Source organism: Onychomys torridus, chromosome 15, assembly GCF_903995425.1.
Source record: "Onychomys torridus chromosome 15, mOncTor1.1, whole genome shotgun sequence".
Lineage (NCBI taxonomy): Eukaryota > Metazoa > Chordata > Mammalia > Rodentia > Cricetidae > Onychomys > Onychomys torridus.
Window position 1 is genome coordinate 26,834,567 of NC_050457.1, and position 14,877 is coordinate 26,849,443.

Sequence of the window (14,877 nt, forward strand, 5' to 3'; positions counted from 1 at the left end):
CATATAAGCTGAGGTGAACCAAAAAGATTTCTCTCCCAATAATTTGAATTAACAAAGTAACTCCATTAAGACGGTGGGAATCTACGAGCTTAGATTGCTGCCCCAGTGAAGGCTCTGGTTCATACAGTGAGTTTGTAATAATACCTTCACCCTTCACTCTGTCTATTGCAAACTGGCCCCAAAGCCAGGAATGTGCTAGATAGTCCTCAAATCCAAACTCTGGGGAAATGAAGGTCTGATCAGTAATCTCTTTTACATAAAGCTGTTCGCTAGTTCCAAGAATTTAAGATTTGGCAAGCTACGGGTATTATTCATACATCCACCCAAAAGAATCTAAAGTTTCCATTCAATCTGAAGACAAGAAGAAAAACCCAGTTAAGCTGAACTTCCCCTCCACTGTTTAAATGCTGTAGTCAACATCCAAAGGCATGGTTTGAAAAAATTACTTAAAACTGAAGACCCAGGATTACAGGACTCAGTAACTCAAGGAGTCAACTACTACTACAGCTTTTGATCAAAACTCATTTTCTCATCTTCTCCTCTGAAAGCTTTGGAGGTGATAAAAATCATGTCAGGATCTTCTTTCCAAATAAGTCCCCTAGAATCAGGACCATCAGCCACAATGAGAGAGGAAATGAATTTTCCATTTGCATTTAAACTTAATCATGGCTTAAACAGAAAGAAAACAATTTCATATTTGAAGGTAGACTGAACTCACAGGAATTATGTTGCTCAAAAAATGTTATTTTGACTAGCAAAAGAAAAAGATGTCAATGGGGGAAAATGTGACATAGAAAAAGTAGCTGAAGCCAAAAGGAAATTTAAAAGTGCAGTCTGAGCCCTGGTGTGAAAGTGACGAGTATACGTTATACTCGGCACCATAATTCCTATGAAGATCATCTCTTTCCAAATTCTCAACTCAACTGTCCATTCATTGTGTTTGGTTTGTTTTACACTTGTTTAGGTGTGTGTGCATCTTTCTCTCTCTTCTCTCTCTCTCTCTCTCTCTCTCTCTCTCTCTCTCTCTCTCTCTCTCTCTCTCTCTCTCTCTCTCCCTGTGTGTGTGTGTGTGTGTGTGTGTGTGTGTGTGTGTGTGTATGCATACATGGGTATGTGAACATGCACATGCATGCCTATCATGGTGCATATGTGGGGGTCAGAAGAAAGCTTGCAGCAGTGGATTTTCTCCTTCCATCATGCAGGTTCCAGGATCACAGTCCAACTGCCAGTGTTGACAGCAAGCACCTTCCCCATTGACCTATCATCAGCTTGTTTTAGAGTCTTATGCTGCCATGTAGTTTCAATCGCTTCCTTGAACTCCACATGTGGGGCTGTGGTATTGGAAGTACAGATCTGTGTGGGCAACATAATGCCAGAGACCACAGCACACAGTAGCAGCTTCAGGATGATCCCTGTAAAAAGGGAAGCTCCACACAGGCTTCCCTCTGTCAGCACTCCTGCAAATCCAAGGAGTCCCTTCCTCAGAACTATGCTTCCCCCACAACAGAAACAGGTTAATTGAGTATCTTCTATGTCTATTCTGCATGACTTTTTTATATTTAATTCTATAGTGTTAGATAATTGACTCAACCACAAGGAAAGAGAAATAGAGAAGAAAGAGAGGGGGGAAGGGAAGAAGGGTGGGAGGGAAGGAAAAGGGAGAGAGAGAGAGAGAGAGAGAGAGAGAGAGAGAGAGAGAGAGAGAGAAGGGAAGGGAAGGGAAGGGAAGGGAAGGGAAGGGAAGGGAAGGGAAGGGAAAGGAAGGGAAGGGAGGGAGGAAGGAAGGAAAAGGGAGGGGAGGAAGAAAGGAAGGAAGGAAGGAAGGAAAAGGGAGGGGAGGAAGGAAAGAAGGAAGGAAGGGAGGGAGGGAGGGAGGGAGGAAGGGAGGAAAGGAAGAAGGGAGGAAGGGAGGAAGGAAGAAAAAAAGAAAAAGGAAGAAACCATTTCTGTCCTGGGATTCAGATCTGAATACACATCAGCTATCTATCTGTTTAAAGAATCATTCAGGCCACTGAAAGAAAACTCAAATGCTCCATAGTGTGACATTCACACTGAATAGTTTTTGTAGCAAAGGTTATGGCTGCAACATGGAATAAGAGCCTGGTGTGTCTTCTTTCCAGCATTCCAGCTCCCTGACCAGGAGCATGGCAGCAACCACAGCATGCCATACTGGAAGACGCAATCAATGCTGTGCCCAACCTCAACCCCAGGAAGAACAACTCCCAATAGTATAGGTAACGTAGTCCAACTCAGGACCAGTAAGTGACCAAGTGCTGAGTGCCTGATTTGGTTTGAATGTCCCAAGAATCAAGAATTCTCAGGATGGATAATTATGGATAGTAACATAATTGTATCTAGTAATCCTCGGTGGAAAGAAGAATAGGAATAATTTGACAAGATGTGAAAAAAGTCATATCTAGACAAGCAGAGAAGCGAGCTGCTTCTGCTCATCATTTCTTACCATTCTTGTTCCTTCTCTGTGCCCACTTGCCCACCTTCCCAGACATCACTTCAATACACCAATAAATTTCAGGATATGTCTCTCCAAGGTGCCAAGTCTTTTCAAACATAACTGCAATATGGTTATCACATCTAAAATTCAAACAGTAATTCCTTCAGAGCAAGTATCCAACCACGGAATTTCCCCAATTGTTTCAAAATAGTTTGGGTCTACTTGGACTATGACGAAAATAATGTCTACATGCTACAGCTGATGGGATATTTCTAAGTCTTTTTTTTTTTTAATTCTGAGGTTCCTCTTCCATGTTCTTATTCCTTATAATTTATTTACTTATCCTTGGTTCAGACTTGGCTGACAGAACCTTCATGACCACATGGCAGTTAGATCCAAAATTTGAACAGCATCTGATTCTTTCTCATGTGTAAAATAGAGTCAATCAGGCCAGTGAGATGGCTCAGTGGGTAAGGGCACTTGCCACCAAACCAGACAGCTTGAGTTTGCTCTCCAGAACCTACATGGTGGAAGGAGAGAACTGACTCCAGCAAGTTGTCCTCTGACCTTTACACAGGAGTGCATGTATGTATGCATACACACAATGTCAAAATAAACAAAGGGAACAGATCCCAGTTGGTGGCGTATATTTCCATTAATAGGAATATTATGCCTACATGTTGTTTGTGTGTGGTGTTAGTGGCTATTAAAGCTCCATTATTTCATTAGCATTTATAAAACTATAATATTCTATCCATCAGTTCTTCATTTGTTAGCTAAACAGTCCTGCACACAGAAACTTCTGATCAATTATGTCATCCTACTGAGGGGCAAATCCAATTGGAAAGGCGGGATAAATGATTCCCTTGTCCCCCTATTTATCATTTTCAAAGTAACAAGTTAATTTCCTCTTTCAAAGGTTGACTAATAGTTCTTTTTAGATCATTATGAAGTCACAGATTTAAATACATTTGATGTATTTCAGTTTGGTGGGATTATTTTTATCGACCCTCAAACTTGCACATGGACAACAGTGCAAGACTCCTGAGTCCTTCTGACAGTTCCTTCTAGCCTGGGATTGCCTCCTTGCTTTCCAGAGCCAACAAGTCATTTCTCATTCACAATCCCCACTTTCAACCCCAGACTTGGAGTCTGCTCTGCTTCCCAGCAGCCCTAACTCCTTTAGTAGGAAGTAGTAATTACAGTCAATCTAGCTACAGAAATGCTCATTGAAACCAGATTGGCATTTTGAGGCATTCATAGTGGGTGAGCAAACAAACATGTCTTTAAAATATTTAATGAGTAAACTACACTCTATATATCATAAAGGGCTACTATTCTAAAACACATTGGCAGCTCATCAAACTCAAAACACACACACACACACACACACACACACACACACACACACACACACACACAAAGAGCAACACTTAAAATACCTGTGTGGTGGCGCATGCCTGTAATTCCAGCACTCTGGAGGCAGAGGCAGGTGGATCTCTGAGAGTTCGAGGCCAGTCTGGGCTACAGAGTGAGTTCAAGGACAGCCAAAGCTACACAGAGAGAATCTGTCTTGAGAAAACATATATATACACATATGGAAGAAATTCAAATAGCAAGACCATATGAAAGGTGCTCAGTGTCTCTAGCCATCAGGGATATGCAAATCAAACCCCCTATGTAATATCATCTCCCATCTGTCAAGATGTCTCTTATTAAAACAACAAGGGCCTAGTGTGAGTTGAGTGTGGAGAGAAAAGGGAACCTCAGTGTACTGCTGGTGGGAATGTAAATTAGTACAGGTATGATGGAAAACAGTGTGGAGATTCCTCAAGATACCGACAACAAGATTGCTCTCCAATCTAGAAACCCAGGTATGTAAAGACATGAAACCAACAAAGCAACCATAGAAATATCTGCACATCATGTTCACTCAGTTTACCCATAATAGCCAAGATAAGAAACCTAAATGACCACTACTGAATTACCAAATGGCAAAGTTGTATGTGTGTGTATTATATAACATTTTATTTATTTATAAATATAATTGTTTTATATACAATTGTCATATAACTATATGTTATATTTCTATATATGTATGTATAAAGAAATATGAAATTGTAGAAACAATGCAATACTATTAAGCCTTTAAATAGGAAACCCTAGGCTGGAGATGTGGCTAAGAGTGTAGAGCACTTGCCAAGGACAGATGGAGACCTGTGTTCAATTTCCATTACCACATGAGCCAGATGTGAGGGCTTCATACCCATAATCCCATAGTTGGGATGATGCTTGGCTACACGGTGAGACTGAGACCAGCACAGAATACACGGGACCCTATCTGAAAAAAATTAATTAGAAAAGGAGATTGTTTTGTGACAATTTTTGACAATATGACTAAAACGGGAAGACATTATTCTAGGTGAAATAAGACAGGCACAGAATTTTTAAAAACTGTAAAATTTCTCTTACGTGTAAGATCTTAAAAAAAGAAGTACATAGGAAAAGAAAGAGTTGATGGGAAGATGTAAGTCAATGAAGATAAAACCTCAGCTATGGACGATAAATAAATCTAGAGCAACGACACAGTCTGAGGACAGCAGTTCACATTGTGAACGGAACTTTGCCAAGAGTAGATTTCAGGTGTCTAATGACAAAGAGCACATGAGATGGGGGCTATGTTGATTAGCCTCACCACAATGATCTTTCCAGACACATTATCAAATCATGCAGTATACCTTCAATACGTTGGTTTTTAATCATGAATTCCTACTAATACGGACTTAAAAGACTAATGGGTTCTTCATCAATGTAAAATGTTACATCTATATTCCTTCCCCGTAGGCATCCCAAAAGTCCCAGTTCAGAATGGCACCAAAATAGTTACTAACTTGCTTTGCCTCGAGTTCACAGTTTCAGAACAGAGGTACTAACAGTATTAGCAATATTATTATTAAGACCATTTGAAACTTTGAGGATAAGAGGGAATAGTTTGGGTCCCTAGAATCCACAATACTGTGCATGGTTATTCCATTTCCTTGAAGGTATTTTATATGTTTGTTTGGGTTTTTTTTTTTTGATTTTGTCAAATTTGAATTCTGTTTGTTTGTTTGTTTGTTTGTTTGTTTGTTTGGAGATGCTTCTAAGTGACCCATCAATGACTATACCACTTATCTTCATGTGGGTGGCCACAACTGGACATCCACTGCAAAAATTTCTAAGCTCTTGACTCAGCTACCCAGTGATAGCTACAATTTTGGTATTTGAGAATCTAATAGGCATTCCGCACTTGACATGGTCAAAGAATCCTTACCAGTGAAATAATACAAAGCTTCCTTCTTTGCCTCCACCCCCATGTTGGTAAATGTCACTGTTACTCAAAACAAAACCTAAGTGTTGCCCTTGGCCTCTGCCTCTGCTCAGGGCTGCAGTTCTGCTGTCACAAAGTCCTGGTTGTCCCCTACCTTCAGACCTCTCATCTCCGACTCTTGTACCGCCGATCTAGCACCTTGGCAGCTTCAATGGCCTCCTTACATACCCCATTCTGCCTGACTCCTCACTGGGCATCCTTTTATGTGGCTCTTGTAGGCCCTAATTGGATCCTACCATCCTCGAGCTGAAAGCCTTTCTTTTGCACACTGAATGAATTCCAAACCCTTGCCAATATGCAGAGATTTTTTTCCTGCTTCCTCTCTGGCTCTTTTATTAGGACTTTTATTATTTTATTATGAATTCTATGCTCTCTACACTCATTCTTAGTGGCTGCCACTCGGCCATCAAATGTGCCCAACTCTTTGTCTCCCAACCTCAATGCACATGGTTTGCTTGGACCTGTGTCTGCTTTACAGAACTCTGCTCCCATCCTGACCCTCTTGGCCTCTCATCCTTTCAGATCTGTGCCTCAGCATCACCTCTGCCAAGAATCTTTCCCCAAAGACTCTGCTAACTGAATTCACCTCCATTATTTTGACTTTCGTGTAGTTATGGCCCATCTACCATACTACCTTATTTTATAGAAAGGGTCCTGTGTCCTTTCTTGCTTCAGTTAGAAAATAAACCAGACACAGTCAGTATACTACACACTAGTAACCAATCTCACAAAAATTACTCACAAAATATCAATCCCAGCCTCTGTCCAGATTCTTTGGAGCTCTTTTTCCCAGTTTATATGGTAACTGACTCTTTTTATTTCCTCTAGAAGAAAAGAAATACCCATCCAAAGACCTGATTTTACTCTGCAGTCCCTAAATGAAGGTCACATGACTATTCCATCTATTAGTAGGAAGGGATGAATTAGCAGAGGGAAGACCAAGCAACAGCAAGAGTGAATTCAGGGGGCGTGAGCTGGGACAGCAATGACACCTTTGTTCTCCGCGACCTAACGTCTAGCATCTCCTCTCCCAAGGGCAGGCGACAAGTGCACATAAACCTGATGTTTCCACATCCCATTTTAGTTTAGCTATCTTAGACCATCATCTGTCCCAATGACAACTCAGAAATGACAGTAATTATTAGAGCTGCTGCAAATCTTGTCAGCCAATGCTTTAATCAAAAAGCAGATCTTTCTCTAGACAGAGATTTTTTAATATTTTGATAACTGTATTTCACAAACTGAGTTTCAAAGTATTTCTTCTTTGTTAGTTTTTTGGGGGAAGAATGTAAAAAGGATAGGCATTAGATCTTTAGTTTTCTAGTAGATTTTCAGCATTTTGATGATAACTGTATTTCAATATAATCAGTTTCTTTGGGGTGTAATTTTTGTGTCGGGAGCATTTGTTGTTGGTCATTCTACTCCTTACTCTTTGTGGGGCCTGCCACCCATCTCCCAAATAAATCACTCAGGGGCTTATTCTTATTTATAAATGCCTGGCCTTAGCTTGGCTTATCTCTAGCCAGATTTTCCTAACTTAAATTATCCTGTCTACCTTATGTCTCTGGGCTTTTACCTTTCTCTATTTCTGTACACCTTTCTTCTTACTCTGTGGCTTGCTGTGTAGCTGGGTGGCTGGCCTCCAGAGTCCTCTTTTTCTCCTTCCTTGATCTTTTCTTCCCAGATTTCTCCTCCTATTTTATTCTCTCTGCCTGCCAACCCTGCCTATCCTTTCTCCTGCCTTGCTATTGGCTGTTCAGCTCTTTATCAGAACAATCAGGCGTTTTAGACAGGCACAGTAACACAGCTTCACAGAGTTAAACAAATGCAACATAAAAGATACAATACATCTTTGCATCATTAAACAAATGTTCCACAGCATAAACAAAGGTAACACGTCTTAAAATAATATTCCACAACAAGCATTTTGGTTTTTGCAGGACTGGGTATCCAACAAAGAACCTCACACATGCTACACATAAACTCCACCACTGAGCCACACTGCCAGTCCTAATTAGCTCCCTTCAGAACCTTTGTTTATTTTCTGTATTCCAAATTTTGCTTAGTACCACATGCTAGTAGTAAAGTGAGACATGAGCAGCAGAAGAGACCCATGCCAGGGAGAAAAATCCTAGCTTTGACTTGCTTAAACTCACCAGAATATGGCCACACAGAAAAGGAAACCACCTTTTTGCTAATTTTAAAGTTGGTCTTCTGTTTTCCACCAGCCAGAAACCTTGTTCTGCCTTCACTGAAATGAAGAAACCCCATTGTGTCCTTTCTGGGGACACAATGCACCCATACTGCCAGAGGTAATGACAGTCTGGGGAAGCTGGGGGGGCCCTGAGCTTACAGCAAATTTAAGAGCAGGGAACACTGAATGACTTCTAACAGTGTGTGTGTGATACAGAAACAAACTGTCAAAACTAGAAGAAAACAAAGAAATGTAACTAACATGGTATTTCAAAAAAGATAATGTTTTAAAATAAGAAGGAAAACTAAACTTTTTAAGCTACAATAAAATGGAAAATTTTCTTCCACAGTATATTGCTAAGTTTGCTAGGAGGGATCAATATTCTAAAATTACACAGAGCTCTTGCCAGTCAGTGAGAGAAGGACCGGTTACCCAGCAGAAAAAATGTGCAAAGACACAGCAAGTTAGGGAAGGACAAACTGCCACAAAGATACTTTTCAACTCAACCAGTCATCCGACAGACATAATAGCTATTTCATTTCTAGCCATAACTTAAATGGTTAAATAGTTTGATTTGTCACATAATCATATTTCAGATTAACAGTGTGTTTAAAAAAATAACACCTAGGGTTGGGGATTTAGCTCAGTGGTAGAGCGCTTGCCTAGCAAGCACAAGGCCCTGGGTTCAATCCTCAGCTCTGGCAAAAAAAAAAAAAATGACAGTAGGAGAAAAGCAATAATATGTATGACATTACTTTTCTCGAGGACAATATGGAAATACAGATCCAACATCTTACAGAGGTACCCATTCTTTGTCCCATCAATTGGATTTCTAGGAATTTACCCCAGGAGGAAATTCCAACAAGTATGCAAAGAGTGATTTGAAAGTAAAATCGAAGTGTGCTCTACAACAGCAGCCAGAAAGAGTGAACAGAAATAATCTTATGTCCAATAGGAAATGAAATTTTGATGTATCTATACAACATGAAATCACTTTTTAACAGTCTGGTTTTCTCTCATATGGAAAAACACTTATATACAAAGTGAGAAAAAAACTAGATTACAAAATCATATGCCTTTCATGAATCATATCTTGGCTTTATAAAAGGTACATGTACGCACATAAAGTAGGCAGCCAACGTGTTCACAGCGGTGTTACCTCTTGGTCGGGGATAGATTTTATGTTTATATTTTAATCATCTGGAATATTAACAATGTATTTTTATAGTATTAAAAAGATATAATTTCCATGTTCAGAGTATTCTAGAACAAGACAAACATCAGAAGAGCACCCAAGGGCAAAGAGTGTTTCCCACAGGTCTACTCAGCATCTCACCTCAGGGAAGCAGAAGCAGCGTGGCCATATCTTCCAGACTCAACTTGACCATGTGTGCCACCCAAAATATACAACAAAAGGACACTACAAACTGTGTGCTATATACAGGCAGACAAGCCCAGAGTCCCCTCACCAAAGGCTCACAAATCTGAGTTAAGAAACTGTGGCTGATAGGATGTGAAACCCCGCCTCCCTTTCCTTCTGTAGTCTGAATCAAGATTTGGCCAGTGGAGAAGCAATTTGGGCTCCATGGTTTTTGAGGGTTTTTTTTCTTTTTAATTCATTTTTGTTAGCATGTATTGATTGTGCAAAATAATGGATTTCACTCTGGCATCTTCATGCACGTATATAACATACCTGGATCATATGCCTCATTCTTGCACTAAACCCAGAATCATTTGTCATGGAGAAGGTCACCACTGCTTTGCTTCCACAGACACTGAGTGCCTATGGAGACTATCTTTCCCTCAAGTGTCACAGAGAGCAGCAGCACACAAAGATGTGACCACTTCTTCCCCTCATGATTAGAAAAATAATCACCATCATCATCATCATCATCATCATCATCATCATCATCGAGAAAACTGACCTGAATTTCTCAAAATTTAAAAAACGATGGAACCAAGACCGAATTTAATTCTTTAAAAAAAAAAAAAAATCAAACAACAGCAGCAAAAAGCCAATCACATGGTTTGAGGTTCCATACACAACAAACAGTTAAGCCACAAACGGGGCTTTTAAGCATGACTGTAGATAGCATGAGGAAGAAACGAGATCCATTCTATGGAAAACAAGGTTCATAAAGAAACAAAGAGCCAGTAGCAGAAAGCAAGTAACTCTAGAACAGACCTCACTCCTCACTGAGCCAGCCCAGAGGCTCCCTGGAGCGTGCTCACCCAAGGGGCCCTGTAACATGAGCCTCCTGTGAATTAGGGTCTCCCAAGGGTTTTCCTCCAGTGTGCATGCCTCCCCAGGCGCTGCTAGCTTCTGGGCACCAAACCATCCTCCAAAACAACCCTGAGCAAAGGGCTTACAGCAGGGATCGGAGCTCAATGGCCAGGGTCGGAAGCAATCCTGCAGGTTTAGGATACTTACACAACTAGACAATGAGCATCTACCAGAAACAAGCGAACACAAGGCAAGCAACCTGTTTGGAAAATCCGCCAACCAGCCTTAGAAAACAATTCAGAAGAGTACCCAAATTCTACAAATAAAGGAGTCAAGCCCTGGCTTCCCAGCTGTCACACACAGCCAGAGGTGAATGAAAGGAATTCTAACCAGGAGGGGAAGGCCCAGTAAGATGGCAGACAAGCTGGACATGAAGGAAATATCTCCAGCCTCCATAAGGCCAAGCTGAAGAAAGCCCAGACACAGGAGAAGGTCACCAGGCCGACCAAAGACTCCACTGAACAGGAAGAGAGAAGTGAAATTCTCCAAGACCTACAGCTACCTGACCCCCAAACTCTGGGAAGAGGTTCACCAAATCTCCTTATCAGGAATTCACTGACCATCTTGTGAAAACCCACACCAGAGTGTCTGTTCAGAGGACCCAGGCTCCAGCTGTGGCCACCACATAAGGGTTTTTATACAAGAAAATAAAGTGAATTAAATCTGAAAAAAAAAAGAAAAATTCTCTAAAAGCCTAGGCTGGAGGATTTCTCCACCCCATCCCATCATCTCCAAGACCACCTGGTGATGTGGAGGAAGAGACCCCTGAAGATGAATGCAAGCCACAAACTGCACTGTGAACCCATCCGGGCACTCCACGCTGTTGTCACTGGCCCACAGGTCTCCGAAGGGGGGCCTCCCACACACTAATCAGACTGACAAATTTCACCCGTTTGCCCTGGGATATTATAGAAAATTATTCCTATGACTGATGAAAATAAAATACACACCATGGCAAAAAAAAAAAAAGATTCCCTACCAAGTGGGGAGCCAATGCACCCCCACTGTCACTGCCTAAGGTCTAAACAAAGAGGGCAAGATAAAAATTAAAACTCCAACTCCCGTCAGGCAGAGCACAGGCAGAGCACGGAGACTTCTCCAGGTAGAATTTAACTTTTATGGAGTTCCTGAGAATTATCAAACACCTACCTCAGCCTACCACATAGAAACCGCACATCCACACCCCAAGTCTGAGTCTGAGGACTGGGTGGGAGAATTGGGTGCAGAGGATCTTCATTTTGAAGATGTTCCAAGTCAGCACCACTTCTTCAAAAATAGCTTGTCCATTGGGATAGTGAAAGGCATCAGAGGGCTCCCAAGGCCAGGCTTTGACAAAACGCCCAGGTTAGATCTCTACCCCGTCCCACCCCCTTTCCCTCTGTGCTGCTCCCTTAGGCTACAGTTATGGCGTGAGAGGTCCCACCTTCTTAGAACAATCTGTCATGTGAGACAGACAAAACTTCTATGTCCTCTCTCAACAGACAAGATCATAGCACTGGGGGAACGATTCTGTAGTTGTATGAAGTCAACCCCACAATTTGGGGAAGATAAATACCAAGCAATAAGAAGTGGTTAGTGGGCTACAAAGGAAAATTAATACAAATTACTGGTGACTAAACAGAAAGGAAAAGGAAGTGCCTGTACTAATATATATTGAAAATGAACTTCATGCTACACTTAAAATTGTCAACAGCTTTTAAAAGTAGCATAACACATTGCTGGTAAGTTGCCATAATAGAGTTCACTGTCGAACTTTTCTAGAATGGACTGGTAGAGTCTTTTTTGAAATGGCTGTGTGTGTGTGTGTGTGTGTGTGTGTGTGTGTGTACCAAAAGAATGGGATTCCCGTACTGGTAGCACAGCGACAAAACCAAGCCCACAGGTGAAGTTCTAAATGGTCTCGTATGATGTGGTTCAGGTACAGCTTGTGGAGACTTAAGCATGTGAAACAAACTTTCACGATGTTGGAGAGACAGCTGTACTTGTCATTCAGGCAAGGTTGCACACAGCATTTCTCTCCAATTTGAGTTCATTTGGATATGAGAACTGTAACCACATAAGCCTCCATGGGGAGCAACTCATAAACAGAGGCATCGCTATGTCCAAACACAGGAAGGACAAGTGGGCTCTGGGAGGAATTCAAACCACAAACAGTGCGCTGTAAGAATCATGACATGTCAGCTCTGTGGTTTCTCCCGCACACTCAAGAGCCCATCTAGATTTCCCCCACTTCAGAGTCTCTGTGGCTCCCAAATCTAGCCACTCTGCTCACTCACCGGCTTGAAAGTGACCCTCTGAAGCTGGCCCCAAAAGGTGGCCTTCCTTAATGCCAAGTTACCATAACCTCTCAACCAAGCTCTCTCCCCCAATTCCAATTCCAAATAGAGTCCTCGCTGATGGTTTGGTTTTAGCATTTCAAAGCACCACAGCAAGGCATTTGGCAGAAGCCACACTCTTGATTTGGATTCTTGTCCTGGGCTAATGATATATAAGCCAGTCTTCCCCTCTACCTCTGGATAGCAGCAGGGACTACACACCATAATTAGGAAGGGAAAGAACGGACCCTGCAGTGCTCTGGAGGGCTGAGCCATGCTGCTCCATGGGAGCATAAGAACTCGGAGTGCTGCTCCTCAGCCTGAGCTCGGGGCAATGTAAAGAGGTACGGCTCCTGAGCACTTGCAGAAGCCACAGGAAGAATCCACTAGCTAACTTCAGTTCCTAGTTAACACTGAATAACATAACAGTGACGTCTTTCTGACTCTTTGACCTAGGATTCTGCTTATGAGAGCATTCTCCAGGCATCTATCTGAGAGCTGACACAAGGTACCAGCGGCTTCAGAGCCCTTGTCTGGCAGTCAGGAAGTCACGTGGGCTGTGTGCATTCAACTCTCTGCTTCTTGCAGAGACACTTGCCCATCAGATCAGAGTCGTGCCCTACACCAGCATGAGCACATTGTAATTCTATCAGCAATGTCTCTCTCCAAATAAGGTTACACGCTGAGATACTGGCGGTTGGGATTTTAAACTGTAAATTTTAAGCAATTACAACCCATGATGCCCACATTCTTCTTATGGATATTTTGACAGGAAAATAATCCAAAGAAGAACATTTTTACAAATGGAAAGGTTTAGTAAGCCATTGTTGATAATGACCACCCAGAAGCCAGTAGCCAGTAAAGCCTCTGGAACATCCCTCTAGACAATAGAGCATGCACAGCCTGTGAGAATTGAGGGTCTCAAGTCTTACCTCCTGCATGTAGTTCAAACCTGGATCTGCCCTGGTTAGCTAAACAGCCCTTGCCAAACTACTTAAATGCTCTTGGTTGAGTTTCCTTATCTGTAAACTAGGGAGGTAAAACCCTTTCCTCATGGGTTATATCAAGGATTAAATAGAATCTCACCACGATAATTACACAAAGGGCCCAAGCATTAAGTTATGCAAAATACAGATCATGCTATTGTCAAGTTACATAGGAGCAAACTTCTGTTATTAGCTCCACAATGTCCAAAGGTCAACACCGGCTTTGCATTCAAATTTACATAATTTCTAGGTGCGTTACTAGACAAAGCCCCTACAGCATTACCTAGCACACAAAAGGTACTAAATAAATCGCCCCCTTCTCACCCACAGCTCACTGCCACAATGAACCCATTGGGATTCCTCTCTTTTACATAGGTGTCTTACACTATCTCAGGCAAACTTAGTAAGTACAACATAATATTCAAGTTGAGAGATCAAAGTGGATATACTCTACATGAAAACTCCGAACTCCAGGATGCTTTATACGTAAGACCCTGCATCACAGCTTCACATATAATTCTTGACCTTAGTTTAGAAATCTCTACCCAGGCCACCTTTCCAGAACATAAATGAAATTATCAAGTCTATTTACTGCAATTCAATGACATCATTCCTAAGACTTAAAGTTTAGTGAGAACATGTTTACTATTAGACCCATAATCCAACTAATTTGATTACTTACTTTTTAATTCCATTGACAGATTGAGACAAAAAAAAAAAAAAAACATTCAATTTTTTTTTTTAAAAAAAAAAGAATAAACTACCATGGGAAAGCTATTTTTAAAGCTACGAGATTGAAGGCATCCAAGTCAGAGGACTGCCATGGGACAGAGCATCCATGTATAATGCCCCCAAGTGCAACATCTGAAGTGCCAGGCGACCAGCTTCTCAGGTGCTAGCAGAGCACTAGAATGAACTAGCTCAATTACCGAGAAACCTGTATGGAAGCACGGACTGAGAAACACCATGTAAATACTTTAAAGTTCTGGTATTCTCTACCAGTATAAACCCTGGCTTATGAGAAAACTGGTTTATGAGAGATTCTTTCCTCAAATAGCTCCAGATAGTCCAAGTTTAGCTACACACACTGTGATAACCAAAACCAGTGAAGACATTCCAGGCAGAATCATAAAGGACCTTTGGAGACAATGCCATAATTAATACATGAAGTTTTTCAAAGTGTGCTCTAAAGAGCTTGTCAATTTGTTTTATCACTTTATGGAGTTGCCCTGACTTTGTTTATGCCGATTGTTACAAGAAAGCTTGAAAGCGAGGG

General features: G+C 41.5%; 1 protein-coding gene and 1 pseudogene across 1 annotated transcript in view; one reads left to right on the forward strand and one right to left on the reverse strand.

Moving 5' to 3' along the window:
• The window catches only part of Mast4 (microtubule associated serine/threonine kinase family member 4), a 581,729-nt gene that overhangs the window by 540,288 nt on the left and 26,564 nt on the right, over positions 1-14,877 (reverse strand).
• On the forward strand, positions 10,653-11,748 carry LOC118596535 (annotated as a pseudogene).